The following is a 6,011-nucleotide window of genomic DNA, read 5'->3' as shown; positions in this document are numbered from 1 at the left end:
TGACCTTCCCTGAGTTCCAAAGGGCAGGTTCAAACAATTGCTAATCAGGGAAGGGAGGGGACGCAGAGACAAGGGAGGAGCAGCCCAGAAACAACTGTGCAGCCTTGGGGCGGGTCCTGGTTCCACCTCGAGGGATACACGTAACAATATCTTTGAGCTCTTCTGCAGAACGAAAACCCCCAACAAATGGAAGATGAACTACTTGATGAAGCATTCTTTATTCCAGATAGAAGGTCAGAGTTTGATAACCTTGAGAACCACAAAAGCTCATCGGGAGACCACCTTAGGCCAGATTAAAGGAATGCAGACCCTGCACAAACCCTGATCCTGATCAGCAGCCCTCCCCGTGAACCATTGCTATGTAACTCCTCACCAAATCCCCCCAGCTTGGGACACTCAAGTTTTTGTGGGCATAAGCCCGCTGTGCCCCACTTAGCCTGGCAAAGCAATAAAGCTATTCTTTTCTACTTCACCCAAAACTCTGTCTCCAAAATTTTGCTCAGCACCGGTGCACAGAGGCCTAATTTTCAGCATCAACACCACCAACCACCTAATTTTCAGCATCAACACCACCGTCAACTCCCACCCAGGTGATGGTGACAGCCTCCTAACTGGCCTCCCTGCCTCCAGTCTTGGCCTCATCAAATCCTTTCTCTATCCTACAGATGCAACACATACTGCCCCTTCTGGGTACATATCCTGAGGGGGCACCACACAGCCATCCCACAAACGTTCTCCATGTCACCTGCTGAGCTCCTGTTCCCTCTCCGGTTTCTTGGGCATCCTTTCCTCCAGGAAGCCTTCTCTGACCTGCAGGACTGGGCTGTGTTCCCATAGCAGTATAGGCTGATCCCAAACATCTCTTTCGTTACACTGGATTACAGCTGCCTGGGGCTCATCTGGCTTTCCCACCAGGCTGCATTCCAGGAGAAGGAAGGGTTTTGGAAAGGGAGGGGGGTGGGTGACAGTGACAATGATTCATGCCCTCTAGCTGTGAGTTTTGAATAGAGAAATAAGCACAAGTGTCGGATAGGCTCTTATTATTATTAGGCTTTTTATTATTGCTAATAAAGCTAGATTGAGGAGAATGACTTGGCCCAAAGACAAAATGAGCTCTCTATTCCTTCCCTCCTGGGTTGAGACTACCCTCCCGTCAGAGCAGCACAGCAGGACAACTGCAGGTGCAGAGCAGCTGGTCACAGAGATCTTACTAAATGGAGCAGCTGGCCACAGAGATCTTACTAAATGGAAGGAGGTATGGGAACAGCAACTCCAAAGGAGCAGCAGACGTGGACGGTCACATATCTGCTTGACCCTTTTCCAGTCTCAACAATCACAGTCACTGCTTCTTCTGAAGGTGAAATAGCAGTTTCTGCCCAATGTTAAAAGATAAACTGAGGCATATTAAAAATTGTAAGAGTTTATGTAAGCAAAAATTGATCAGAATTGGGCAGTGCCCAACTGGAGTGGTTAGGAGCTCCACCAACAGGAGCTGGGGCAAGATTTCTACAGAGAAAGGGTGGAAACAAAGCAAGGAGATAATTTGAGTGGCTCTTAGCTTAAGCATCGCATTGTTTGGGAAAGCCCAGGTGTCTGTTTGTGACTGACTGTCCTTAGGTTTCAATTACTTATCCTTGAGGCATCACAGGCTTGGTTTTGGCTCGTTTACTTGGCCACCAAGGCATTTAAGCCACCTCAATCTAATGGCCTCCTTGTTTGATTAATTTATCACCAGTACTTATAATCTTCTGGGACAAGTTTCTCTTTTACAGGCCGGCAGTAGTGTGGGGAGAGGTAAAGGATGTTTCTCCCTACGTGCACTATCTCCGGTTCGCCACCAAATCCTGGCACCCAGCCCAGAGCCTGGCATGTTGCAGATGACTTATAAAAGTTTGTCAAGTGGAGTAGAGAGCTTACATGTATTGGCTTCATCTAGAAGGGATCGTATCTGATGAGGAAACAGTCCTGGGAGCCAAGGTGACTTACCCAAGGGCACAGAGATATCAGTATCCTTTTCAGCCTTCTTACTCCAGGATGATGTTTCTTGGTCCAGCTTCGGTTGCAGGCTAAAGTCACTGGGCAGGTTGGAACAGGAATGCTCAGAGGTAGCTCTGTGTAGAACCAGGCACAAACAATATCCCAAGTGCACCACGTGGAAACACCTGCATGGGATGGCTGTGGGTTTGAGATGGGGCAGGTCAGGAGGGGAGAAGACTTGAAGCCAGAGCTGTAGGAGCTGGGGCTGGTTAGCCTGGAGAAGAAGTGTGTTTTCTGATGGGCTGTTGGGTGGGAGGAGACTCAAGCTTGTACTGGATATTCCCAGAAGGTGGAGCTTGGAACAATGAGAAGCATATTTGTTTAGTGCACTAAATTCTACAGACACTTATAAGCACTAGTTTGTGTGCACAATGGTGAACCCGTCCCTGTTGTTGAGGAGCATTTGGTCTGATTGAATCACAAGCAAAACCATAGCAGAAATGCGCAGTGCTGGGGCTTCCCTGGTGGCGCAGTGGTTGGGGATCTGCCTGCCAATGCAGGGGACACGGGTTCGAGCCCTGGTCTGGGAAGATCCCACATGCCACGGAGCAACTAAGCCCGTGAGCCACAACTGCTGAGCCTGCGTGTCTGGAGCTTGTGCTCCTCAACAAGAGAGGCCGTGACAGTGAGAGGCCCGCGCACTGCGATGAAGAGTAGCCCCCATTCGCTGCAACTAGAGAAAGCTCTCGCACAGAAACGAAGACCCAACACAGCAAAAATAAATAAACAAATAAATACATTAAAAAAAAAAAGAAGAACTGAAAAGGTAGTCTCCCTTAGTAAAAAAAAAAAAAAAAAAAAAGAAAAGAAATGCCCAGTGCTGGGATTCACTGTGGGGTAGGGAAGCACTTGCCTTGGGCCAGGGGAAGGGTGGGGTGGTCAGAGATGGCTTAAGGAGATGTTTTGGTTCCATAGAATTTTCTAATAAGTAGCGCTAACCAAAAAGGAAAGAGCAATCTGGAAGGATAGTGGCTAACCAATGGCAGATCCCTTCCAACTCTGCACCTCGTGGTTCTCAGCATGGGGTAGGAATGGGCGGTGGTGGTGGTTAGGTCTGACTAGCCCAGGCCTCCACCACACAAAGCAGATCGGATGCTGCCAGGAGCTCACCTGCATCTGCATCCTTATTTGGTCCAATACTACGAAGCCAGGCTGTGCGAGCCTGCCACGCTTGCTGAACTTCAGCTGGTGACCTGGCCTTAGACTGAATTCTTTACCTGCTTCCAGGGATTGAGGAGTGGTGGTTAGAGGGGAGGATTCCCTGCCTCTCTCAGAGATCGACTCTGTTGTGATTCCAGAACTGTCCGCTGAGCTCCAAGGCTCTGTGACTGTCTACGGAGAGGATGTAGGGGATGATGAGAATGACGGAGGGACCCCGAGCACCTGGGGAGGGTGGTGTGATGCCCGCCTGTGTACGTAGCCTGTCTGCTGCCTGTTAGCACTTTCCCCAAGCTGGAGGTGCAGCTTGACTAGCTACACGTCCCTCCTTTCCTTTAACTGCTACTCCCAAAGTGCGTCCATCCCAGCAGCGCTCAGAACAGTGCACTCAAGGGTGGTAGCAACTGCTCTCTTTGGACCATGAAGAGTGAAATCTGAAAAGGCTACATACTGTATGATTCCAACTACATGACATTCTAGAAAAAGCAAAAGTATGGAGGCAGTAAACAGTTCAGTGGTTGCCAGGAGTTGGGGATTGGGAGGATGGATAAGTGGAGCACAGAGGATTTTGGGGGCAAACTACTTTGTAAGATACCGTAACGGTGGATACATGTCATTTTACATTTGTCTAAACGCATGGAATGTGCAACACTCAGAATGAGCCCTAATGAAAACTATGGACTTTTGGGGATTATGATGTGTCAATGTAGGTTCATGCTTGCTAACTAATGTACCATTCTGGTGGCTCATGTTGTTAATAGGGAGGATCTGCATGAGAGGGGGCAGGGGTTATATGGAAAACATACCTTCCTTTCACTTTTGCTGTGGGCCTAAAACTGCTCTAAAAAATAAAGTTTGTATTTTTAAAAATAGCTTCAAATTCTTTGACACTCTTCCCATTGAGAAGTGGTGTCTATGTCTCCTCCTTTGAATCTGGGTGGGATTTTGACAGCTTTGGCTCATAGAATACAGAGGAAGTGATGCTATGAGGCTTCTGACACTAGGTCATAAAAGGGCTGGCACCTGGTTCTCATGGTACATTCACTCTCTTGTAGTTCCCAGAGGGAGAACAGCTAATATGCTTCAGGAAGTCCAAACCAGATGGACCCATGTAGGCACCCAGTTGGTGGTCCCAGCTGAGCCCAGCCTCATGTCATCCCAGCCCAGGTACTGGACATGAGAGTGAAGAAGCCTCCAGATAACCCAACCCTGTCTGATCACACGCTGCCCTTCATTGTTTGAGTTTCTCAGATAAGGCCCCAGACATCACAGAGCAGAGAGAAGCCATTTCTGCTGTTCTCCACCCAAATTCCTGCCTATAGAATCTGTGAGCATATAAAATAATTTTGTCTTATGCCACCTACTTTGGAGTGGTTTGTTACATAGCAACAGATAACCAGGACCTCATGCCAGGTCAGAAGGTTACGGGAACTTGCTTTCTCAGACTCTCCCAGTATTGTTTCTACTTCCTCGCAGGCAGAGAGGCAAGGTGTGGGCTGCTGGGAGCAGGTGCAGATCGGTCGGTGGATCGACTGCCAAGACTGCATGTGATGGCCGGGCCACTTTACCCTTCCTTCCTGCCAATCACTTGGCTGCAAGGGGAAGTAAATGGTGCCATTAAGCACCCGTTACCCTCTTTCCTCCCTCCTTCTGTCTGAAGGGGGCTGCTCACAGGTCTGGGAGCTCGGCTATGAGACACGTGGGGAGGGCCCTGGTCCCTGGGGTCTAATCCATAGCTGCCTCTGAGCCAGCTCTTAGGGGCTCTTAGTACATCATTTACAAAATGACTGTATTGACCACAGGAGAAGATGGTTGCCAGAGACAAACGCCCCCTTTGACATGCTGCTCTCTCTGGGGCCCTGACAGGACTAGTGAGCCTCCTGTGTGGATGTGGCAGTGATGTGCCTGGCTGTGGGGAGGGGTTGGTACACAGCGGTCTGGGACTGGATTGGGGAGATGCCAAAAGGTGTGTGTGTGTGTGTGTGTGTGTGTGTGTGTGTGCGCGCGTGAGAGAGAGCGAGAGAGCGAGAGCGAGAGCGAGAGCGAGCGAGCGAGCGAGAGAGAGAGAGAGAGAGAGAGAGAGAGAGAGAGAGAGAGGGAGAGGGCTCTGACCTACTAGAGCCCAATTAGGTCCCACCTCTAAGTCCTGTGTGGGCATCAGACAAGGCTGTGAAATATTGACAGGGTCAGGCCTGCTGCTTTTTATTCCTTTGTCTCTTTTTCTGGGGCCTGGGAATGATGGAGAAAATTCCTTCCCAATTCCTTTCATTAACCACCTCCTCTAGGAGCTGAGTAAGATGAAAATGAACCGTCAGTGCTGACTACAAGCACCAGGGAATGTGAAGGAGGAAAATAACTGACCTAATTGGTACAAGAGTAGAATCTGAGAGACCAATTAGGTCACCAATTAGATTGTTGCTGCATGATCCATTTTCAAAATAAAGTACAAATGGGAGCATATCACAGCACTGTTCTGCCCCATGCTTTTGTTTTTTTTTTTACCTTATGTCTTGTAGACTATTCTGTATTGGCACATATGGCAGTCCCTCACTTTTTAATGAACATATATAAAATTGTATTTAATGGGTATACTGTCATTGATTCAATCAGCTTCCTACTGATGGATATTTAGACAAGCAATTCTCAAACTTTAAAGCGCATATGAAGCAATCATCTGGTGATCTTGAGTAAATGCAGATTCTGATTCCGTGGGTCTAAGGGGGGGCCTGAGATTCTGCATTTTTGACAGCTCCTGGGTGATACTCATGCTTCTGGTCCATTGACCGCTCTTGGCATAGAGAGGATTCAGACTGTTT

Source organism: Globicephala melas, chromosome 8 (assembly GCF_963455315.2).
Source record: "Globicephala melas chromosome 8, mGloMel1.2, whole genome shotgun sequence".
Taxonomy (NCBI): domain Eukaryota; kingdom Metazoa; phylum Chordata; class Mammalia; order Artiodactyla; family Delphinidae; genus Globicephala; species Globicephala melas.
Note: the sequence above shows the minus strand (reverse complement) of the source record.